This window comes from Pleurodeles waltl, chromosome 1_2 (genome assembly GCF_031143425.1).
Source record: "Pleurodeles waltl isolate 20211129_DDA chromosome 1_2, aPleWal1.hap1.20221129, whole genome shotgun sequence".
NCBI classification, from domain to species: domain Eukaryota; kingdom Metazoa; phylum Chordata; class Amphibia; order Caudata; family Salamandridae; genus Pleurodeles; species Pleurodeles waltl.
This window is the reverse complement of record NC_090437.1, coordinates 718,840,748-718,867,094: the sequence shown is the minus strand read 5'-3', so window position 1 is coordinate 718,867,094 and position 26,347 is coordinate 718,840,748. Positions and strand designations below refer to the sequence as shown.

The window sequence follows — 26,347 nt, the reverse complement described above, 5'->3', positions numbered from 1 at the left end:
AGATGTCTCAGTTGTTACCAGGATACACACCTGAATGCAACCCTCAGAGTCATATGTTCATGCGAAAATTGCTCCTGAGGCCTATGTGCAAAACTATTGTAATCCCTAATCTGCCTAATATCTTTATTCTTTCAATCTGTCAGGAATCCTGCCATAATATGTATTACAGATGCAACACTAAAAAGAAGTAGGGCCTGATTTAGATGTTGACATTCCTACCATCATGCCGCACTGGAGACAGGCCTAAAACGAGCTCCCCGGTAGCAGCCTCCCTCCAGCTGTATTTAGGTGTATTGCTGTTAAGCCAAACACCGCCGTGACCAGGTTTACTCCGTTTGGTCAGCTGCATCCCGCAGTCGACGTGGCAGACCCCAAATACCAATGATTAGCACTCTGTCGCCATCATGATGGCGACATCCCGCTAAGCTTATTTATATCACATAGTCGTGCTGGTGGTATGTCAGTGGTAGGCCCATGACAGTAGAAGTCCATGGCAGGACCTGTTAAGTATAGTACCATGGCTGTAGCCAATTGCTGAATGTCAGTAGCCAACACCTGTTGCAAATTAGACAATTGTGAACACCTGCAAAACACACTATAAAACACACTCCATTTCAGACCATGATCCTTTGCCATTCCACTGCAGAAGACCAGACAGCCAGCCAAAGCCACAACACAGGAAACAGGTTTTTTTTGTTTCTTTACCTCTGTGTCTTTGTCAAATGTATTTTTTTTTTTACAGTACCCTTCTTTTTTTGAACATTAGTTGTGTTAAAAATAATTTCACTATGGCATGCAGAAGAAATACCTGTTTCACAGAGGGAGAATGGTCTATCATAGTGGATGAAATCATTAGATTACAGCCACAATTGTGTGGAGCACATGTCCAAAATACTACAATTTCCCAGAAAAGGAAAATGTAGTCCAGAATAGTTGAAAGGGTGAATGCAGTAGCTAACAACCTGAGCACATAGGAGGAGATTAGGAAGAGGTGGAATGACGTGCGGGGGGGGGGGGGGGGAGGAGTTTCGGTCACTGGCCTCCAAGCGTCACCTAGAGAGGCAGAGGACTGGTGGTGGTGCTCCTCTCCCCCCATTACAACTTTCCCTGGGAGGAGAAGTTCTTGTAAATCCTTCATCTTGAAGCTTGACTAGAATACCTGGTGGAGTGCAGACTGGTAAGTTAGACCTATGTATGTCTCCGTAATCACTAATGGAGTCCTGCCTTTAAGGTATGCCCTTAGAATGTTGCAACAAACTTAGCAACACAGATTATAGCTATTGTTACTAATTAAATTATGTAGTGTTATACAAATTGCCAGCAGTATGGGTGCAGCACTCCTAACAGAATGCTATAAGGCTAGTAAGATTGGGTTTAGTTCCCCATGGATCACCCCTTGCATGGACTCTGCCCATCACAGTCTATCAAGGTAGGTTGTTGTCCTATCCAAAACAGGTCAAAAACTACATCCATTTTCACAGGGGAATACAGTAAACCTAAGTTGCATTGTCTCCCAGTAATATGATATTCAAATGTGTGTACCACTTGCAGACTTGTTTTCATATCTAATGCAGTCATTGAAAGTGATATGTGGAAGCTATTTATCAAACAAATATTGGCCATGGTGTCAACAAGTGACTACAATTACCATGATTCTTTGTTTCTGGATCTGACAATCAAAAGTGGAATATAATGTTGTATCACAGTCAATTATGTCAGCCACTGTCATGTTTAGGAATTAAGTATCACCTCTTGTGCATCTCAACCATGTAAACACCTGTTCATAGCTACATTGGATTGTTAAAAATGATTACATAAGTCATTGTTTTCGGAATCCAAGATCTAAGAAGATTTGTTTTGGCATGCAGAACAGAATTAGTAGCCACACACAAGTAAAATTTCAGGGTTCATATGAAATTCAATTGCAGTATCATGTGCGTTATGAACCATTGTGTATCTAATGTTTTGCAGGGTCTTAGGCCTCGGAAGTTTTCAAGTCTCCAATATACCCACTACTATGTTGGCCCCCAATGTCTGTCACCTGTAATTGACAAATCTGATCTTGCACTTTTTCATTTCAGGACATTTCTACAAGATCAGGACTGGAGTTTCTATCTGTGTATATCAGGCTGCATAGGTTAAACATTGATAATCACACAAAGGCCTAATCTGTCAATCTCTCCCTTTATAGATTTTAGGTTTGCCCTCATGTAAATAAAGATACATGAAATACACAAATATTTAATTCACATATCCTCTGCATCATTCACAGGTCCAACTACCCAGACCAGTGCACTACCATCTGGCAGCCCAGAGACCTCCACTCTAGCCCAGGGGCAAGCCTTCAGTGAGGACCCCAATGCTGTAAGTCCAGATGAGGAGCAAGCTGCCCCATCTGACCACACCACTCCAGTAAGTCACCACTGTTGCAAGACCACCTCTGTAGGAGTACACCTCCACTAACTGTGCACCAAGAGTCAGCATACCCATCCTCTTCCTCCCAGTCCTGGCTGGTGTTGAGCCACCAAGAACCCTGGCAACAGGTCTGCCAGAAAACGGTGGTTTAGGGCACACCTCAAGGGCATAGGCCAGTGGTGGTAGGGGTTGTGGGTGGGAATCTATGGGTCAGCCAAGGGAGGCTACTAGGGTTTTGGTGACCCAGACCACCCCGGACCAAGTCTTGGGATCAGTCCTACAGTCCCAAGACATGATGGGACAGGTCCTAACTAATACTCAGAAGCTGAATCAGGGGCAGAGGGAGACCAATTTGGAGCTCCAGAACATAAATTTCACTTTGGACTCCTTGACTGGGGTGATGCATAACATCCACCAGCTCATGTGTAGGATTGTTCCTGGTTCATCTGCCCCTGTATGTGTTCCCTCAACAGCTGGGCAAAGTACAGCTCTGCTAGCCACACCCGGGGAAGCCCTACCGAAGGAGGAACCTAATTCTACCATGCTAGTCCCTGCACCTGTGCCCCCTCTCGTCCCTGGAGGGGACTATCATCTGGACCAGTAGCAGAGGATGGCAAGACTAGCACTACCACCAAGAGACACCAAACTTAACCTCCCCTGTATGTCTGCCATTCACCCTGTGGACTGTCCCAGGGACACCTTTGCCTTTTCTGAGGACTGTGGTAGTTTGTACACTGGACTCCAAATTTTTTGGGCTCTACTACTGTGCTTCCAGCCACCATGACAGACTTTTGTTGTTGAAAATTAATTATTTTATTTACTTCACACTTATTTGTTTCTATACAATAATGGTAATGAGAATTGAGTACAAGAATCTTGCTTGATTATTTGTGGCCTTTGCATTATCCTGTGAATTTGCCAACATCATATTGGGAACACTATGTACAGCCATTTTGAAGAAAAACATTGCAATCACAAAGAGTGTCAAAAAATGTATTCAAAGATGAGAAACACTAATGAGAATGTATATGGAATATCTAATGTTTGAAAACAATTCCTTCTAGAAATGGAGTCTGGGTATCAAAAAATCCATCACAATGCTAATGTCTGTGCCAATCAGGTCTATAGGCTCCAATACCTTGATACCATGGAGGAAAGGTATTATTCAAAGGGAAGAGATTAAATAGGCAAACTATTATTGATGCATAACCTTAGTTGGAGCCATACATTCAGCCCTCGCTACAAGAATCCTCGATCAATAACTCCAATAGTCCACATCATGGCAGTGACAACATTTGAGACCATATGATCAATACAAGACAACATGGCAGTATCTGGTGCAATAACATTCACTATTCCAAGGTGTGCTAACAAAAAGTCCTATCGCCAGTGATAAAACACATCAACTCCCTCCACTGTCCACAAATTGAAGATGTTGCCAATGTGAAGGGAGAACAGTATACTAGGGCTTCACATACACATGTGGTTTGAGCAACTCAATTGGCACATATTGCCTTGATGGCAGCATCACATAGAAAACAGATCAGATAGTCTTCTGAACTTCCATGCCATCAGAGTGCAAGTTGTCCGTCGAAAAGGTTTGTCCATCCCAAGTGGGTGTCTCTCCCAGGATCAACACATGTTTAGTTTTCACTTCCAAACAGCAAATTATCACTGCAAATGTCACAATGTTGAAATGTCCAAATGAAGATGACATGGTAAAGGACCCTGAAACAGAACAAATATGGAAAAATCAATTTTAGCACATAAAATATGTAACTCAGTGGACAAGTCATGAGGCCACACATACTTAGCACAAGCAGATAACCCAATGTAAGGAAACTCTGATATACTAATTTTAGAAATAGGGTCTCTGGTTGGCAGTCAGTTTGCTCTGTCCAAGCAGGGATCCTCACTCTAGTCAGGGCGATGGAGATACACATTTAGATAACCCCTGCTCACCCTCTTGGTAGCTTGGCACAAGCAGTATGGCTTCTCAAAGGCAATGTGCAAAGTATTTGTACCAACACACAGTAATACAGTGAAAACACTAAAAATGGAAATCACACCAGTTTACAAAAATAGGCAATATTTATCTAAATCAAACAAGACCAAAATGACAAAAATTCAACATACACAAGTAAAGTAATGAATTTTTAAAATATTAGATTCTTACTCCATAGAAACCAATGGAAACATTATTATTATTTTTTTATTTTTATTTTTACACAAACAGGTATTTTGTGTAAAAACAGTCTGCATCGATCCCTTAGTCGCAAATGAGGCCATGCATGGTTTCTTCTCCGGTTGGGTAGACAATGTCGTTTTTCTCTCCCACAAGTGAGTGGTGCATCTATTTCTGGACAGGGCACCTTGGATCTGCACAGGTTCACAATGAGGTTGACTCCAAGCAATGTTGCGTGAGAAATCCGACCGCACAGTGATGGAAAACTGAACTGCATGAGGTTTGCATCGTTATCAGCAGCCACAAGTGGGTGTTACATCCTTTTTCCAGCCATGATGCAGGTGATGCATTGATATCAGTAGCAAGGCAGGTGGCGCTTAGTTTTTCAGCCACGTTGCATCAACGTTTTTCCTGCATGGCTCCCTGTGCATGGATTTCCATCCTTGTTCTACCAACTTTATCTTTCAAGGGCCAGGGACTGTGTAGGGCCCACTTGGCAGGGCAGGTGTCTCAGCAGAGGGCCCATGTGCTGGCAGAGGAAGTCTTTGATTGCCTCCTGTTTTGAAGTCTCAGGGCTATCAGTCCAAGCCCTTGAATATTCTTCACAAGCAGGAATATACCACAAAATCCATTCTTTGTCCTCTCAGGCAGAAGCAGCACCTGCAGGCCAACCAAGCAAAGCACAGTCACAGGCAAAGGGGCAGTACTCCTCCAGCTGTTCAGCTCTTCTACTTGGCAGAGGTTCCTCTTGATTCCAGAAGTAATCTGAAAATATGTTTTGGGTTCCCTACTTATACCCCGGTCTGCCTTCGAAGTAGGCACACTTTAAAGGAAAGTCTCTTATGTCCTGGTCCAGACATACACCAGGGGGTTGGAGACTGCATTGTGTTCGGGCAGGCTCAGCCCATTCGGGAGTAAGTGACCACTCCTCCCTCCACTCTAGCCCAGATGTCTCATCAGGTTATGCAGGCTACACCCCAGCTCCCTTTGCATCACTGTCTAGTGGAGATTCACAAACAGCCCAACTGTCAGTCTGACCCAGACAGGGAATACACAAGCAGGCAGAGTCACAGAATTGTTTAAGCAAGGAAATGCCCACTTTCTACAAGTGGCATTTTCAAACTGACAATCTATAAAACTTTACCAAAATATATATTTTTAAATTGTGATTTCAGAGACACAAAACTCCTACTTCTATCTGCTCCCTAAGGGAAACTGTACCTAAAAAATATTTAAAGGCAGCCACAGTGTTAACCTATGAGAGAGATGGGCCTTGCAACAGTGAAAAACAAACTTAGCAGTATTTCACTGTTATGACATGTAAGACACATTGGCTCATGTCCCACCTTTAACATACACTACACCCTGCCAGTAGGGCTACCTAGGGCACACCTTGGGGGGGTGCCATGTATGTATAAAAAGGGAAGGTTTGGGCCTGGCAAGTGGGTACACCTCCTATGTCAAATTGGCAGTTTAAAACTGCACACACAGACACTGAAGTGGCAGATCTGAGCCATGTTTAGAGGGCTACTCATGTGGGTGGCACACCCAGTGCTACAGGACCACTAGTAGCATTTGACCTACAGGCCTGGGCACTTCTAGTGAACTTTTCTAGGGACTTACTAGTAAATCAAATGTGCCAATCATGGCAAAGCCAATTACACATACAATTTACACAGGGAGCACTTGCACTTTAGCACTAATTAGTGGTTTTTAAGTACCCAGAGTACCAAATACAGCAAAAACAAAGTCAAGTTAAAACATAGGACGTAGATGCAAAAAAACAGGGTAGACTACATTAAGGATGCCAGGTCTAACAAATTACCATAGTAAATAGATATGTACCCCAGGTCACAGGTTGTACTGATACTGGAGCAGAAACCTTGTAAAGGTAAACTTACACTTAAGTGAAGACCTAGTCAACCACATCTTGACATAAGTCAACTCCTTCTTCACCACTGTCATCTTCATAGGGTATTTCAACATCCTCACCCTCCTCTGCAATTATAGGGATGTCTTTCCACAGGGTGATGTTATGGATAATGCAGCAGGCAACCTTGATTTTGCACACCTTATCCGGTGAGTAGAGGAAGGCTCCACTGGTCTTGTCCAGGAACCAAAACCTAGCCTTTAGGAGCCCATAAAAAACCTACTCCATTGGCCTCTGTTTTTCCATGGGCCTCATTGAAGCAGACTTCCCCTGGCGTTATTGGATTCCTCAGCGGTGCCAACAACCATGGGTGGTTAAGATACGCGGTGTCTCCTACAAAGAAGGATCACATCAACCAGACTACTATCAGATCAAACCATTGTCCCTTCCTAAACTAGGATTCAGGCAAAATATCTACAAGTCATTCTGTACTTACCAACAAGCCAGGTCCTCTCTGGTCTAGGTTGTAACATCTGCATGGGTATATTGCTGTTCCGTAGCATGAATGAATCCTGTTTTGACCCAGGGAAGAGGGCACACACACTTATGATATGTAAGTCTGGTAAGCAGACAACTTTCACATTGATGGAATGAAAATTCTTCCAATTGCGGTAGACTTGTTCTTCGTTATGTGGTGGCCCCAAGGCTATATGCGTGCCATCAATTACTCCAACCACATGTGGTCTTCCCCCAAAGCATAACATTCTCCCATCACGGTGCCTACATCCTGTGAATGTGGAAAATGGACGTAGCTGTTCATGTTCTTAATCAGGGAAGTAAGGACTTCTTGTAGCACATCGATGACATTTGGCTGGGACATGCCCCAGATACAGCCACAGTGCACTGAAAGGTACCGTAGCTATAAAGTGCAGCACTGCCATGAATTTGACTTTTGGTGTTATGGCTGTTAGATTCTTAATGAGGTAGGAGATCAGGCTCCAACTGCTGACACAAATCCAGGATAGTTTGCCTATTTAGATGGCATAGCTTGCTTACATCCCTTTCCTCCACTGCTGCAAGGTCTGGAGAAGGCCAGAACACCTGGGGCTGTTGTCTCCTACCCATGGAGGGGTTCAGGCATCTGTGTGTATAGAAAAGAATGTCAGATGAAATGGTCATGAGGGTAACAGTAAAAATGTCATTAAGTGATACATATACACACTGACATCAAATATATGGCCCACTAATATGTAACTTATACACATTTATGATTTTTCATCATTATGTGCAAATAAAATATTTGACTTGTATTTGCACCTATATTGTTTTTCTAATACCGTCAACAGGGGGAGTACTACCCCTGTGGCACTATCATTGACAAACAGTCGTGGCAGACATTTTTACATATCATATTTTGCCCAGAAAATTGTTGTTCATATCTGCCTGTTAAAAATGCACTAGCCCCCATTTTGAGTGCTGGTGATGCCTATACAATTGTAAAATACACAGATAAGCACCCTAAAACTACAGTTGCCTGATCTTGCCATCAGGACATTGCATAGCAGACTGTTGTTAGCGGATGTTGACTGCGTAGTAGGTGGGAACCTCCACGACGATCCCTTCCATAGGCTAATGTGTGTGACGGCTAGTCACGAAAGCCAATGGCTGTCTGTCTCCATCACGAATCACGTCTGCCATGTAATTGTGCGCCATATTGTGTAAGAAAATAAAAATCACTGTAGTCATCAAGACCTTCTTGATATTTGCTGCTGTTACCGACCACTGGGAGGCTGGGTGCTGGGCAACCCAGGTGACAGGACCCCCGCCTTCTCCCCCGAGGAGCTTGAGCTGCTTATCAGGAAGATTCTGTCCCTGTACAGCCAACTCTATGGAATCCCAGAGGAAGTGATTGTGGAATATCTGACTGACTAACCTCTTATGTTTCACAGAATATTTGGTTCAATTTTGGTAATGTGGTTGTTGTGCTTTGAGTTGATAGAATTTTGTGACCAATGTATGAATGTTCTGTGCATGACAATGTTAAGCCTCCTGACAGTAGAAGCTGCAGTGTGCAGCTATGTATTACACAAATCGTAGTTCCTCACACAAACTGCAGGGCACTGACTGACAATTGCCAGTAGACAGCGTACCAGTTGTATGACCAACACCATACAGGCGATGTTGAGGCAACAGTGATTGGGTTTGAAAAATGTGGGGTTCTGGAGTTGTCTGATGCTGTACTGTCATGTGGGAGTCCAGCACATATTGATGATCATTTAGCTCTGTATGATTTCAACCTGTCATGAAGCCATATCTAGTTAGACTTATTTTGAGTGCTGCAAGTTCAGATGACAGGTGGCTCACCATCATCAATCCCAGTCTGTCCCTTTAGAATCGACACATGTCCAAACAACCCACAAATCCCTGCTCCCATTGACACATAGCAACGCTCCTCTGTTGCCCTCCCTCAGCATATGTTTTTATTAGACCATGGGTTCTGAATCTTGGGATCTTAGGCAGGAAGCCAATATAGGATATGAGTATGATTATGTGCATGGATTGTACTATTGGTTTGGCCTACAATGGTTCACAATGATTGTCAGTGATAATGGGTGGCTCTCACAACAGAATTGTTTGCATAGTTCTGGCCAGGATGATGTTGTAGGCCTGAGTAGGTAACACGAGGATCTAGCAAGTATTGATGGTGCACATGAGAACACTACAAATCAGTATTTCTCTACCTATGACTGTTTTGTGAACAAAACAAATTGCAACTGTTTTATAAAAGTACATGTTCATTGGGAATACATGATGTCACCACAGTGCTGTCCAACAATGACACTGAATTGCCTTTTCCTGTTCTTTTATGTCACCTATACAGGACTACGCCCCTCAAAAACGGAATGTCTAGAAGGCCATTGCGAAGAAGGAGCAGACCCTGGGGTTCCAGAAGCAACGTAGCCTGCACTGTCCGAAGAGGTGAGAGGACCTACGTTGGGCAACTAGAAAATCTGCCAAAAGCCAAGTCAGCCAGTCCTCCTAGCAATCCAGGTCGGTGCGCTGCACCCTGGCCCTCCTAATGGCCCACATCCTTATAATGGTTTACCTAGAGTTGGATGGGCAGTTGAGAGCACAACAGCAACAACAAAGAGGTAAGTAATTGTTTTGAGATATTGTTGTTTAGGCTCTTTACTTTTCAGCCAGGTTTTATACCAACAAATGCAAGGAATTCACACATCCAAAGCCCATGATGATTTCTGGAGATGTAAGTTGGTCAAACTGTGTCTAATGCTGTGTGTGTTGTGTTGCTTTGTGCTGTTTCATGCCACTATATTCCTCCTCCTAAGACAATTACTATTGTGGGAAGACACATGGTTGCATGCACACAGGAGAATGCTAGTATTTACACAATGACATGAGTGACAGCTTAAATGTGCTCAATCTCATGATTGGGTTAGATATGATGGTACATCACATATATGTGTAGTGAATGTAGGTTTCCTCACCGGTGACTGTGGTAAACTCCACAATTGTGAAGCAGCTGCTATTTGACTTGATATTGCTAAGTTGGTACTATGGCAAGGTGAGAATTTGATATTCTGTGTACAGTGACATTCTTCCTTACCTGACACATGTTTGACAAACGATTCCTCAGCAAAATTATGATGCTTTATGTTGACAGTCACAGGTGTACCCGAGTCCTTAGCTGATCACAATTGTGCATTTGAGCCAGTCTGTAAATGGCAACCTGAATTTTGTTACAAAAATGTCTTGTAAGCAACAGACAGGAATGGGTCCACTTTGGGGCGAGGTTTGTGCATCCCACAGACAGCATTTTGGTGTCCTTAGTCCTGCCCAGAGAGTTATTTGGTGATGGTGAGCAATGTGATCTTGAAAAGGAGATTTGAACATGGAAGGCTACATCACATACATGTTGTGGTGTCCCATTTTGAGCAGGCAAATTCCATCCAAAAATTCTAGTATATGGAAGAAGGATACCAATATTATCTCTGTTCTGCAGTGTTTCAGAGATGTTGCCAAGCCTATGTGTTCATCCATGCTGTTGGAACTCTTTGTTGGGGAGTGAACTGCAAGTGTCTAAGTGACAAAGGCGTACATGATATGGGAGCAGAGATGGGGGAAACTGAATTTGTTGCAAAATTTGTTTTATGAACATTGATATCCAATTGTGTTCTCAAAGATATAGTATAACTGTTGTATCTTGTTTTTTAGCACCAAGGCAAAAGTGACAGCAGCCACATCTGCAGGGATAATGCTGGCAACTGGGGATCAGGTGCTGAGACACTGAGGAACTCAGTGGCACAGAAGGTGAGGAGAATAGCCAGGAGGCCACAAGTGACATTACATCTTCCTCGGAGACCTCCAATGAGGACCAGTCCCTCATGGGGGTAGACCCTATAGAGACTGACACCTACATCTTAATATGCCCCTACGTTGCCAGCTCCGCCGTCCCTCTTGCTCCCCCTCACTTGGCTTTCCCCCTAAAAGGGGAGATGTCACCTTTGATGCAGGCACATCTGCCCCTACCACAATGACCCAGGCTGCGCTCACTGAGGAGGCCGTGGATCTATTAAGAATGAATGTTGTAGGCTAGACTGCACTACTGAATGCCATCCAGTGGCTGGCTGGCCAGAACACCCAGATGCTGGCTTACGTGGATGGCGTTCACAGTGGTGAAATATGGCTCACGGGATATATTGGTTAGCAGGAAGATGCATCTTCATGCTCATGTACATTCAAACATGCAATAGTTGCTTCCTTGCCCCATGGGGCAAGTGTGCCTGCATTGGACGTAGGCAGCTAAAATAGCACTGGCGCAGGGGAAAAAAAAAAAAAAAAAGACTATGGGTGTCATTACAACATTGGTGGTAAAAGCTGCTTACCGCCGTGCAGTAGACAGCCAACACACCGCCGTGGAATTCCGCCACGGTCATTATGACCCACAGCTCGGAATCCGCCAAAATCCAGACACCCACACAAGTCCGCCACACCAAAGGTCAGTGATAAATTAGCGATAACAGAACCTCCGTCACGCCAACAGGAATACGCCCACACTATCACGACCCATGAATCCACGCAGCGGACTTTCAACCGCAGTATTCCATTGGCGGAACACACCGCTGCGCTCAAAAAATACACACACATTTACAAAACACAACCACATTGGACATTTCGAAATACACACACCTGACACATACACACACCACTTCCACACACCCAATACAATATAAAACACACCCACAAACCCTTATGTCAATTGCGACTGAGGACCAGAGAGACACCACCATCTACAAACTAGCATCCACAGGCACTCCACACCATCACTCACACAACATCCATGCACCTCACACAACACACCACTAAATATCACCCCACACATCACAACACACCCCACCCATCACCCACACCACCCCATGGCACCGCAAAGACACTCCAAGTTCTGAGGAGGGTAATGGTGAAAGAAATCATCCGGGTAGAACCACAGCTATTCGGATTACAGGTGCAGCACACCACCACAGCTAGGAAGATGGAGGTATGGCGAAGAATCGTGGACAGGGTCAACGCAGTGGGACAACACCCAAGAACTAGGGATGACATCAGGAAGAGGTGGAACGACCTTAGGGTGAAGGTGCATTCCATGTTCTCAAGACACCACATCACGGATTAGAGGACTGGCGGCGGACCCCCACCTCCTCCCCCACAACTAACATGGGAGGAGCAGGTCTTGGCTATACTGCATCCTGAGGGCCTCGCATGAGTAGATGGAGGAATGGACTCTGGTAAGTCGAATCTTAACTATTACATCCCCCACACACCTGCAAGCTATCACGTACCCCCACCGTCACCCCCATCACTCCGACTCCTCACGTATATCCCAATATCACAAACCACACATCCCAAACTCAAGCCCTGCATGTAACACCAAAGCATGGACACCCATCACCAATGCATGGCCACTACACATACCCATACACCCCCCTAAACCATTATCACAAGGTCCTACACAGGAATGCAAGCACTGGGGTACACGGTCACCCACCCATTGCACACCATGGCACACACAGATGCAATATTCATTCCTTTACACCCCTGCAGGACCCCTATCCAACGTCAGACAGGAGGGTCCAGATATGTCCACTCCACCCACAGAAGAGGCCCACAGTGATGACAGCAGCTCTGTCCAACTGGATCTAGATGACCAGCCCGGCCCATCTGGGACCTCGGGACAGTCGGTTCCTCTCACACTGGCAGAGGCCACTACAGAGCTTGCCCCCTCTGGAAACCAGCGCAGCACCCACCCAGCGGGCCCATACCTCTGTCCACAGGACACGTCAATCAGCGTGTGTCCACCACTACAGGGAACCCAGGCTAACCCACCACCCCAACACCAGGGACCTGGGGGCAGTGGTAGTGGGCACAGAGTTCAGGGGACAGAGGCCCAGGAACACAGGGGAACTGGGAGGGCTGCTGTGCGACAGGGGGAGGTCAGGCCAAGGGAACCCACTGTCCACAAGGTCCTCTCCAACATCATGGGAGCCTACCACCATTCCCAGGAGACTATGGCAACGGTACTGGCCAAGTTTCAGGAGACCCAGCGGCTGCAGGAGGAACAGTATTTGGGCTTCAGGGAGGAACTCAAATCCATCAATCCACCCCGGGCACCATTGTAGGGGTGCTGAAGGAACTCGTCAACACCAGGAGGGACACTGTTGCACAACAAGGTGCCCCTGACACTAACCTGGACAATGAATTGCCCACCACCTCCGCTGGTGCTAATCGACAGGAGGCACCGCCACAGGACCACCACACCAGCACCCCACCCCCTGCAGATGGAGACCCACCCTGCAAACAGTGCCTGAGATCCAGGACAAAGACAGAACAATGCCAAGACCCCCGCCAAGAAATGAGACCACCCTGATTGTCATCCTTCTGTCCCACTGTCACCCTGTCCATATTTAAACTGCCCCAGCTCCACTTCCTATGCCCCTTTGGACAATGCACCTGTGAGACTAAGGCTGGATTTTGCCATGGCCATTCCTCCACCATCACCCCTGACCATTTTACAACCCCCTCCACTATTGAACACTTAAATAAACACCCTTAAATCAAAAAACAATCTGGAGTCAGTCTGTGCTTTTGAAAATGTGTATTTGCAATAACAGTGGCAAAATGCTATATCAAATGTAATGTCAACATACCTATGTCACACAGCACTAGTCCATGCGGAAACAAAGCAGATGTCACACAGCGGGACCCACATCTGTGAAATCGTAAGGGAAAGTGACAACTCAGTGACCATACACTGGGTGAAAATGACAGACAGATGAGGTAGAAGAATTAAATCTGATGTAGCAGGCTGTGTTGTCTTCTTACCTGTGTCTCACTGGAAGTATTGAAGGATCACTGTGTTCCCGTCGTCTATGTCCTCTTCTTCACTGTGCACAGGCTCCACAACACCTCCATCTGGACCATCCTCCTGCAGAAAAGGCACCTGTCGTCGGAAAGCTAAGTTGTGAAGCATACAGCAGGTCACGATGATCTGGCACACCTTCTTTGGTGAGTAGAATAGGGAACCACCTGTCATATGGAGGCACCAGAACCTGGCCTTCAGGAGGCCGAAGGTCCTCTCTATAACCCTCCTAGTTCGCCCATGGGCCTCATTGTAGCGTTCCTCTGCCCTTGTCCTGGGATTCCTCACTGGGGTCAGTAGCCATGACAGGTTGGGGTAGCCAGAGTCACCTGCAAATGTTGAGGGACAACTGTTAGACACACTAACCCTTAGGGACAACCCCAGACCCAGACACCTAGTCACACTGTAAAGGGTCCATGTCCTCACCTAATAGCCACACACAGTGCCTCTGGAGTTGCCCCATCACATAAGGATGCTGCTATTTCTCAAAATGTAAGCGTCATGCACTGAGCCAGGGAATTTGGCATTCACATGGGAGATATACTGATCTGCCAAACACACCATCTGTACACCTGTTCACTCCTGCAGGGGAGGGGGGGGGGGCGCAAGGCCACATGTGTCCCATCAATGGCACCTATGATGTTGGGGATATGTCCCAGGGCATAGAAATCACCTTTCACTGTAGGCAAATCCTCCACCTGAGGGAAAACGATGTAGCTCCATAGGCTGGGACATCCCTGATGCAATGGCCACTGTAGTTTGAAATGACCCACTTGCTAGGAAATGGAGTACTGACAGCACCTGCACTTGAGGGGGATTCCTGTGGGATGGCAGATAGCTGACATCAGGTCTGGCTCCAACTGGGCACACAGGTCCTGGATTGTGGCACGATCAAGTCTGTAGGTGATGATCACATATCGCTCCTCCATTGTCGACCGGTCCACCAGCGGTCTGTACACCGGAAGATGCCGCCATCTCCTCACATGCCCCAGGGGACAGTGCCTATGGAGGAGAACAGCGAGCAGAGAGTCAACCAACTCTGAGGTACATAAACACAGCATACTCTGAAATATTATCAAATTGACATATGCCTGTATGATTGATTAGGCAAGGCCTAGATGTGTGACGCAGTACAAAATAATGCCATGTGGGCCCATGAAATGGCGGCTGCCTGACCTGTAAAGTGGGACAATGGGATATGAGGTAACTGCGCTGTAGACGGTCGAAGACCGCGGCGCAATCCTGCATTGGTTAACATTGGACCCTATGGGTCCCAGGAGCCAATGACTATGTACGCCAGCGGTGACCGTACGCACCGCCTCGGACGGGACCGCCATTTTCTCTCTGTTCAATCACTTGATACCGGATCTTTGACAGGAGAGGACCTACACTGCAAGTGCTGCTATGACCTCAGTCTGGAAGATACAATGGCTTGTGTGTCTGGGGAAATGGCCCCTACCTTCAGCACGGAGGAGTTGGAGAAACTCGTGGATGGGGTCCTCTTCCAGTACACGCTACTCTACGGTCCTCCAGACAAACAGGTAAGTACACTGAGCATGCTGTATGGGCAATGCCTGTGTGGAATGGTGTGGATGAAAGATAGGGGGTGGGGGGGGGGGGGGGTTGAGAACGAGGCGTGCATGAAACGACGGCGAGTGCATGTGCATCATGGCAAGGGTAGGGATGCGGGCCAATGACTGATGGTGCGGACGGTAATAACCTCTTGTTCCCCTGTACTATTCCTGTAGGTCAGCGCCCACCAGAAGGACATTTGGTGTGCCATCGCCAAGGAAGTCCGGACCCTGGGGGTCTACCACAGACTGAGCACCCACTGCCGGAAAAGATGGGAGGACATTCACCGCTGGAGCAAGAAGACGGCGGAGGCCCAGCTGGGGACGGCCTCCAAACGTGGGAGGGGTGCCCATTGCACCATAACCCCCTGATGTTCAGGAGTTGGATGGGAACTTGAGGGCATCACAGCAGCCACAAGGAGGTGAGTACACTCTCATGCTGCTGATTCAGCAAGCATTGTAGGTGTCTGGGTGGGGGGAGGTGCGCTGTGGGGTCCCCTAGGCCAGGGAGAGTTTAGTAGGCAAGGACCCTTCTTAAGGCAGGCCCTGTGGCACCCCACCCCACCTGTGTACAGTGCCAACTACACCTAGTCAGGCTCCTGTGACATCCATGTGTGCAGCAATGGGGCATAGCCGTGTAACCCATGTCCCTGGGATTTAATAGGGAACTCCAAGTGCGCGGCGTAGTGCAGGGGGCTTGTGTGTAGTGTCTGCCAACGGTAGCGGAATTGCATGCACTCAACATGTCTTTCTTCTGTCTTTCCCCACCTTTTTGTGGTCTCCCTGTTCTTGTGTGCATTAGCATCATCAGGCGGAGGAGCAGGGCACCAGAGCAGGAGGGAGCTGCATCCCACATGGCCCTGGAGGGCAAGACTACGGAGTCTGAATTCACCAGTGGGACGGAGGGTGAGGGGAGCTCCAGGGTGGGGACAGGAGCTGACACCAGCAATACGGACTCCTCCTCTGATGGGAGCTCCCTTGCAGTGGTGGGCCCATCTGTGCCCCCGCATCTACAGGTACAACTGGCCAAGTCGAATTTACAGTTAAATCTGTACACACACACTGCAATGGCAGAACTGAGACATGATTACAGAGCTACTTCTGTGGGTGGCATAACCAGTGCTGCAGGCCCACTAGTAGCATTTGATTTACAGGCCCTGGCACCTCTAGTGCACTTTACTAGGGACTTACTAGTAAATCAAATACGCCAATCATGAATAAAACAATTACATACAATTTACACGGAGAGCATATGCACTTTATCACTGGTTAGCAGTGGTAAAGTGCTCAGACTTCAAAATCAACAGCAACAGGTCAGAAAAAAAAATAGGAGGCAAAGAGATTGGGGATGACCCTGCATAAGCAAAAAAGTCCAACACCCGGGGTCCCATCCCCAGAGGATTGCTGTTGCTTGCCTGCAAGTCCAGCCAGCCTGGTTTCTTTTTTTTGTTTTTACTCCAAAACTTTAAGGCTCATTCTGAAAGGTAATCTTACTCTTTAAATGTCATACATTTGTCTTTTTAATTTGTCTAGAAATCTCATTCTAAGTATGTCATATCAAAGCCTAAAAAACTCTCTCCCTCTCAATCTCTATCTCTTTCAATCTTTTACCCACTCACATCTAATCACACTTACACACCTACTCACAGACCAATTCAGACCCTCATGCACTTACTCAAAGCCCCAGTCAGACCCTCACACACACCCACTCAGACTGTCACACACCCACTGATAACCACTGACACCCTCATGCACCCACTCACAGACCCACACACATACCGACACCCACTAAAACAACGATATATACACTCATGACCAGATAGACACTGACAGCCACTCTTACCCTCTGATACAGCCTCACCTATTCTCACACCCAGAGGGGCCACAGCAAACTTCCACCAGGCACGGTCAAAGTACCATGCACAGAATAGGATTGGGAGGTTAGGAGAGGGTTGGCTGCAGGGACTGGCTGCAGACCAGCACCGGACAACCCCCACCGTGCACAAACAAAGGCCATGCACATTGCAAGGTTGGGTTCTTATAGGTGCTTGGCCTAAGGGCCACGTGCACCCCCCCACAAAATATTAATTAGGTCACACCCTGGGATCGGCCTATCGAAGGGGGTCCTGCGCCACTAGGTAGTCATAGTTATGTCTGCTTTTCACTAGAAAGAGTTTTGTGGTTGGCACCTAAAAAAAGAGGGGGGTCAAAAAATGTGTGTTTCCCATGTTTTCCCCATAGAGATTAGACATGACTGCACCCCGAACTGCTGCACAGAATTACACCTAATATGGCAGAAAGGTAGCTCTTGGTCCAGAAAGCATGCGTGGTGTTGTTGGTGTAAATCGGTTGAGTAGTTTGAGATATTAATGGAAATTTAAATGTATATCTGGGTGGAACATAAGCACACATCTCATTGTGAATTCTGATTGGGTGTCAGCACTTCAACCAGAAAGTGATGGCAGCCATTTTGGGACCAATATACAGGATAGCCCCATTGAAATGCATTGTAGTAAATGGCAGATTGAGGGTCACAAAAAGGAAACCTTATAAAGGGTGGTAACAAATGTTAATTACAATATAGATCATTTGTTGCTAAAGTGATTTTACCTTGTGAAAAAACAATCTGCTGGAATTTCATGAATCATGTTGGAGAAATAACAGTTTTCTTGTTATTTTGACTTGGAGTTTCCGGAGGCTCCATAAGCTAAAATGAGAGCATATTTTCTGTAAATTCACACTATTTTCTCAGCCATATGAAAAGGAAGTGACATTCTCAATAAAATACGTACTTTCAACAGGAGCAGCCGGTCAGGTGATTTCCTTGTGTTCTATTTTAGTCTACCAGAGTGCTCTAAAGAACAACTAGACTACTAACAGTCTTAAGACAAACATGTGGCAAGCCTGAAGACATTTTTATTGAATAAAACTGGGAAAATGTAAAACATTTAATTTAGAAAGGAACAAAATGAGGTGTTCATTTTGTCATAGAAATTATGGTTAATGCTGTAGAAAGAAAACTTGGGCCATTTTCTCAAATATCGTCCTGTTTTACTTCAAGAGGAACAGCCTGTCAGTTGACTCCCTTGTGTTCTACCCCAGTCCCCCAGAGTGTTTTAAAGAACAACTAGAGCACTAAGGGCCACAAGTACAAAGGCTTTTGCATGTCGCAAACAGTGAATCGGGCCGTTTGCGACTTGCAAAATGCACATCCATGTTTAAACCCATTTTTGCGATTTGGTAAACTATTTACCAAATCACGAAAAGGGATTGCGACTTGCAATTAGGAAGGGGTGTTCCCTTCATAATTGCGACTCAGTCCAATGTATGATTGTTTTGAGACCGCAAATGTTGTCGCAAAACAATCACAGTTAGCAACAGTGCCACACTGGTGCTAACCCATTCGCAAACGGGAAGGGATCCCGATGGGACCCCTTCCCCTTTGTTATTGTCGGTGAAAAAATAAAACAAAGACGTTCAATTTTTTGATTTTGAAGTGCATCTTGTTTTCCTGTATGGAAAAAAAAGAAAAAAAAAACCTGCTTTATTTAAAAGCAGTCACAGACATGGTGGTCTGCTGTCTCCAGCAGGCCATCATCCCTGTAAGGGCTGCCATTCCCGTGGGGGGGGCTCGCAAATTGCGTCCTACCTCATGAATAATCATGAGGTGGGCATTTGCAACCCCCTTGAGAATTGCTAAGAGTGTCAGTGACACTATACAACATTCGGTTTTGCGAGTCGCAAATTGCGAGTCACAAAACCAAACGTTGGTACAAGTGGCCCTAAGAGTCTTATTTATGATAAGTGTTACACACCTGAAGCCATCTTGATTGAATCAAACTGGTACAACTTTAAATATTTAGTTGAGAAAGGAATAAAATGAGGGTTTTCATTTTGGCATAGAATCTATGGCTAGAGCTGTAGAAAGAAAAATTAGGACACGCTTTAAGTGAGTTCTCAAATATCTTCCTCTTCTATTTCATGTAGACTGTAACATGCACTTTCAACGTCAGCAGCAGACTGTCAGTTAACTCCCTTGTGATCAGTAGGTCACTACAGTGTTCTAATGAGCAACTTGAGTGCTAACATTCTGAATTCATGCCAAAAGTGTGGCACATCTGACTGTCATCTTGATGGAATTGAAGTACAAAACAAAGTATTTTCTACTGAGGATACTGCAGTAAATGTGGAGATTAGGCAGCTTCATAACAAATAAGCCAGATGGCAACCAGAGATAAAAGAGCTCGAATATCACCAAAATGCGGCCCAAGAATAAGAATAGCCCAATGACAAAAGTGCACAAAATAATTAGGCCCTCATTATGACACTGGCGGTCAGGTGACCGCCACGCCGGCAATGGCGGTAGTACCGTTGCTAGACTGGCGATAATGACTGCCAAATTATGACAATGGCGGTGATCCCTCCCATAGACAGCCAATGTACCACCCCAACCGCCAATGCAGTTCGGCTACTGACCACGTTGGTAGCCACCTACAGGCTGGCGGAAGACAAGGATCCACCCACCATATTGTGACATAGCAAACTGCCAGGATTTCCGGTATGTTAGCAACGCCACCCAGAGCCTGGCAGAAAACACATCATATAAAAGGAGACACTCACCTCCAAGGACAGAGGAGTCCGTGTCCGCCATGGAACCCAAACTGGGAGTCTTCCCGATGCTGTACCATGTGATGACCATCCAGGAGCACCAACCACGATGAAAACGACAATGGTGAGTACAACCACCTAGCACACAAGGGAGGGGGGTGGGGGAGGAGAGTGACACACACTCACAACACATACCAAACACACATGCCACACACACAGAACAATCTGCAGAGGAAATCAACTGCAACATAACCCAGGAGCAAAGAAAGCCAGGACACATACCTGTTGTCCAATCACTGTAATTAGGTGAGAACAGGGACCTTAATTGAAAATAGAGATAAAATAAATATGTACAGAAAGGGCCATTGGCCAGTCCAAAGTCTTCAATGGCCACAGAGCAATGTCCAAAGCCCATCTTGACTCCTGACAGCCTATGCACTCCACTGGGCAGGGGCATCATGGAGAGGGCAGGCAGACACCTCCGCAGTAGAGGATTATTATTTGTTGGGGATGGGGGTCCTTGGGCTTTGGAGGGGGCGGGTCCTTGACCTGTGTAGGTGTTGGAAAATGGGTTACTGGTAAGGGCAGGTACCTACACTTAGCAACAGGCCACTAACCTCCAATAAGGTCCAGTTAGGTCTCAGGAAATTAAACCCAGCTCAACCCTTGATAGCTTGGCAACAAGCGACAAGGCTTAACTTAGGAGACAGAGTGTAAAGCATTCAAATATCACAAAACGTTAATGAAATAAAACACAGAAAACAGTTTAAAAATCCAAAACCAATTTATAAAAATAGATTATATTTTTATCTTTAAAATGACACAAAAACTAATAAAAATCGGATAAGGGGAATCAGATATGAATTTTTAAAGAATTATTGTTTTTTTAGAGCCTAGAAACAAAAAAGCGCCAATCGGGTCATCTGGTTGCACCTCGACCGGGGCAAAGTCAAAGTTTAAGGCTGACCGCGATGGAGCCCGGCTCAGCTACAGGCCGCGGGAGGCCTCGATCAAAAGTTTACCTTCGCACTTAGTTGTTTTTCTAAAGATTTTCTTCAGCGGGACGAACCTGCCAGTCCAATCTGACCTCCTGGAGCCCTTCTCCGGATACGCATCGCGGGAATCCTCATCGATCTTTTTACCTTAGGACTTAGTTGTTTTTTCGAGGTGAAAATCCTTCGACCGGGGTAAACCTGGATCTTGAGCCGACGTCCTTGGATACGCTGGCTGGGAGGTCCCGGTCAACTTTTGACGTTTGGACTTATTCTCTTTTTCTGAGATTTTCTTCAATGTGCCGAACCTGCAAATCAGGCCGGTCGCGGTTGAGGCAAGCCGGCTAGAGTTGCCCCGGCGGGTTAGTCCCTCTAGGGAGCTTTTCTTCAAAAGTTCTCCAAACTTCTGGATCTTCTCCCAGATGTTCCTTTAAGGTTCTTTTGGGGTCCACAGCTCACCCCAAGGGTCCAGAAGCTTCTGAGATGATCCTTGGGGGGTGGACTACAACTCCCAGAATGCACCTGGCCAAACTCCTTTTTGGCCACTAGGCAGTGGTCAGCTGGCTGATGTCTTCAGGAGTTGGTGCAGGGGACTCTGGTTAGCAATTTTTCACCTGTAGCAAACAATGAGTCCCTCCTTGAACTAGTTGAAGCCAGGCAAAGTCCTTCTTCTGGAGAAGCCCAAGTGTGCAGCTGGTGCAGTCCTTCAGAGTGCAGGTTCCAGGTGCAGGCCAGGGGTCCAGCAGGGCAGTCCTTCTCATTTGGTTCTTCCTTGTTGGAATCAGGTAGGGATCTGAGGTGGGTGCAGGTCTGCCAGTTTTATCCTTGCTCCTGGGTGAAAAACAGGGGGGTTCTGATTCTCCAATCAGGTGCAGGGTCCTTCCCCCTGTGATGACCACTTCTTGGGAAGTGTGGCAAAAATCTATCCCAGGCGGCAAAATTCTTCAAAAATCCATCATGGCTGAAAATGATTTTTGGAGGTTACATCTGGCTGAGCCCACCCACTGGTGTGGCTAAAAATCATAAACACCACTCTCCTGCCCTCTCCTAATCTAAGGGGGCACCTAGTTGTCTGGGGTTGCAGGATGTGGGGGTGTTGCTGGGTTGTTCCAAATGTCCTTCTCTGCCTTTGAAGACCAGTTTGGCAGCCCTCCCCCTTCCTGCCTCACCATCTGCTGAGGGGAGATTCCCTCCCACAGGCACATCTTTGTGAAGCCAGGCCACTTCACACCTCATCAAGGTAGCCTGGCCAGGCTGCCAGAGGCTGGCCAATCAGAGCACAGCAGCAAACACAATGCAGGGCTGAAATTGGCAACTTTTCAGGTAAAGTTTAAAACTTTTTACCTGAACAAGTTTTATAAAATCCAACAACTGGAAGTTGTGGGATTTATTTTAACAATTAATTTGATACCAAACTCTTTGTATCTGTCACTTAAGGGGACTTTATTTTAATGTTAAGTCTCCCCATTCTAGCCTATGAAGTCCATTCACTATAATGAGGGAAAAACAAATTTGGCTGTTTTACCTCACCAAGGATTATAAAACTATTTTTATAAGGTCCTTGCTTATAGTTACATGGCACCCAGCCCTAGGGGCACATAGGGCACACCGAAGGGGTGACTTATGTAAAAATAAGATAGTTTAAGACTTTGGAACTACTTTTAATTCCAAAGTCGAATTTGCATATAACTTTAATTTAAGAGCTGCCAGCAAGGCAGGCCTGCCTTTAAAATGACACTGGGCACCTCAACAGTGCATCTATGGGTGTACTACCTATGCTGTGGTCCCTAAACCTACATGCCCTTCCGTATACTAGGGACTTATAGGTAGGTTAACTTAGCCAATTATAATTAGCCTAATTTGCATATCCACTTTACACAGAGCACTGGCCCTGGGACTGGTAAGCAGTACCCAGGGCACAGCCAAGAGTCAGTAACCACCAGTGCCTGACCAAAAGGTGTGGGTGACCAGGGCAAAAAGGAGGACTTTCTTACAGTAGGGGTTGAGAAGTGGCCTTGGAACAGGGAGCTGGAGTGCCACTCTTGTTCCCCTTAGTGGCGGGGGAACTCTAAGGGTGAGGAACAGGAGTCGAATGGGAGCTGGAGATACTGAGTTGGGGGTACTTTCCTCTTATGGGCAGGATGGGGGATGAGGTGGGGAAGAGGTCAAGGCGGGAAAGGAAAAGCTTCTTTGGACCAGTGTGTGGGAAGAGGAATGGGAGTGGAGGTAGAGGGAGTGGTTGTAGGAGGAGAAGGTGTCCTGGACTTGGGTGCAAGTGCATGGACAGTGTGTGTGTGTGTGTGATGGCTGTTGAGTGTCTGAGTGGGGGCATTTATGTGTCTTTGGAGGTGGCAGACAGGGTGGGGGAAGACAAACAGTACATGTGGATGTATGTTGTGGTGGTGTCTGCAAGCGAGGCGGATATGCTTCCTCAGGTGGTGATGATGGTGGTGGGGTCTGTGCATGTGGCGTGTGTGGTTGTAGTGACTGTGGGCAAGGATGTACAAGTGGCTTTGATGGAACAATTTGGAAGACTTTCTGGGTACAGCATAAATGCAGAAAAGACAGAAATAATGTGTTGGAATTTGATGTATGCTTCCCCTTTAGTTAAACAAGAGATCAGATATTTGGGTATTCGGTTAACAGCTGCTTTTAACGAGGTAGCTAAATTGAACTTTGATCTAGTATATAGGGAAACCAAAAAACTGTTAAAAGCGTGGGCTGCTCTTCCTCTTACGATAATTGGGAGATCTAATATTTTGAAGATGTGTATCCTTCCAAAATTTACTTTTTTGTTCAACACTATCCCATTAGAGTTTGAGAAGAGTTGGTTTAAAAAACTACAAGGGGAGTTATCCTCATTTGTATGGGCTTCCAAGGGAGTTAGGATTGCTTGGAAGAAATGGAGTAGAAAAAGGGAATGGGGAGGTATTGCGTCTCCAGACCTTTTTAAGTACTATTTGGCTTTTCACCTAAAAAATATTAGAGTTTTATTGAATAAAAGGACTGAGCACGATTCAGTCTGGGGAGCATTAACGGCTCACCTTGAAGAAGGAGCAGATCACTTTTTATATAAATTTGGACACCCCAGTTACTTCAAGAAAGTTCGCTTGAAACTCCCCAGACATGCATGTAAAGTTTGGATGCATTTTCGGAGGGCGTTAGAGATACCTTATTTTTGTAGCTCAGCTCCCATTTGGGATTCGCCTGGCACTCCGGAATGCCTCATAGACAAACTATCAACTCCTTTGAGAACAAGTGGGGTGGAAAGATGGGGCCAATTGATGGAAGGAGATGAAGTGTTAAGCTGGGGCGCATTCCAGGAAGGTACTGGCAGGACAGTTTCTAGATTTAAGTATCTTCAAATATCTAGTTGGGTAAAGTCCCGTCGAATTGGGGAAATAGGGAGGAGTATATGGGAAGGGAAGCTAAATCAGGGAGCTATCAACAAAGAGGTTGCATTGTGGTACCACGCTCTGTTAGAATCATCAGATGATAGCGCTTCCCTCCCCTTGTCGAAGTGGGGAGCAACTTTCCCAACTTTAGATGTTAAAACACTGTGGCAAAAGTCTTGTTCAATACTGTGGCTTACTACTAGTCCTGCAGGGCTGAAGAAAAATCATTTGTTCACACTCCATAGGGTTTACTGGACTCCGGCCAAATTAACAGCTATTGGGAAATCTCAGAAAAATTGTCCAAGGTGCGGGGATGATAAGGCGGATGATATCCATATGTTTTGGCATTGCACTAAGTTGTTGAATTATTGGGGGGACATAGAGAGTATTTTTAAAGTAATTTTTAATGTAAACTTAGTTGTAAATCCAGCATTGGTGGTGTTTGGGGTGTGGGACCAGGATACAAATTATCAGAAATTGTCAGTTCAGCAAGAGCATTTGCTGTTCATATTAATTCTTCTAGCTAGGCGAGAAATTTGTCGTAAATGGATTGATCCTCTGCCTCCTCGGGTGTTGGATTGGCAGATAGCTGTAAATCGAATCTGTACATTGGAACAATGGGGCCCCTTGTCTAGAAAAGATAATTTTTGGTTATATTGGGAAAATGTGTATCAATAACATTTTTTTTTTTGTTGTGTCATATAAACTTCGTATACTTTAAAAAAAATAATAATTTAAAGTCCAATGATTAAGATCTCCCCCTCGTTCTCTGGAGGTGCTGCTTTGGCTACGATTGAAAGTGATAACTTTTGATCAATGACTCCCGTACGAGAAAGTACAATCAGTAGATTAGAGGGGATGATCTACTGAGGTTTGGTGGCATGTTGTCGTTTGTTGTGTCATTGCCTTTTTTTACTTAACCAAAGCACGGGGGATGAATATGAGGACAAGAAAAAAAAAAAAAAAAAAAAAAAGGATGTACAAGTGGCAGGATCTGGGTCTGATGATGCAGTGCATGCGAATGAGTGTTGATGTGAGGGAGGAGGAGGTCAAGACAGTGGAGGCAGTGGCTGGTATTGTATGTGCTTCTGTGTGCTGGCTGTGTGTGTGCTTGTTGAGCGAAGTGTGGTGCCAGTGTGAGTCCTGTCTGTTTTGGTGCATGACTGTCTGTGTGCTTGGGATGGCTTGGGGGAGAAGGCTATGGGACTAGGAACAGGTAGTTGGAGGGGGAACCGAAGGACCAGGGACACTGGCTGCCATCAGAGAGGAGGCCAGAGCCAGAAACTATCTATGTAGGCCAGCCAAGCCACTGTGAATGACCTCCAAGTAGGCATTGCATTGCTGCTTCTCAGATGCCAGCCACTGGATGGCATTCACTATGGTTGACTGCCCTACAGAGATGGATCTCAGGAGGTCAATATCCTCCTCACTGAGGGCAGCAGGGCTGACTGGGGCAGGGCCTGAAGTGCCTGGGGCGAAGGAGATGCCCAACCTCCTGGGTGAGCAGCACCGGCAACTGGGTGGGGGGTTACTGGGAGGGCGGTGCTGGTACAGGGGTGGTGGAAGATCTTGTAGCTGGGGTGGTCCCAGAGGAGTCAGCCACCACCAGGGAGCTTCCATCAGAGGAGGAATCAGAGTCTGTAGTTGTTGCTCCAGTCTCCCCCGTGGTGCTCCCCTCCCCGTCCAGCCCACTGGTCCCCTAGGTGTCGGTAGACTCTGCCTCCCGAGTCCCATGGGCTGCAGCTCCCTCGCTCGCCATTGCCCCTGCTCTGTCGCCAGATGATGCTAATGCACACGGACAGGATGACAAAAGGAGAGAGGGTGGAGAGAAAGAAAGGGATCACAGGGTCAATCACAGCACCAACAGCACAGATGGCAT

The 26,347-nt window shown here is 46.2% G+C and overlaps 1 long non-coding RNA gene across 1 annotated transcript in view; it reads right to left on the bottom strand.

Annotated features, from left to right (window-relative positions):
• Positions 1–3,210: 3,210 nt before the first annotated feature.
• LOC138295827 (uncharacterized) overlaps positions 3,211–26,347 on the bottom strand; it is a 45,631-nt gene continuing 22,494 nt past the window's right edge. Inside the window, exons 2-3 of the long non-coding RNA XR_011203694.1 lie at positions 6,967–7,611; positions 3,211–4,143 (exon numbers count right to left, since the gene is read on the bottom strand). This is a non-coding gene — a long non-coding RNA (uncharacterized lncRNA). The remainder of the gene's footprint in view (positions 4,144–6,966; positions 7,612–26,347) is intronic.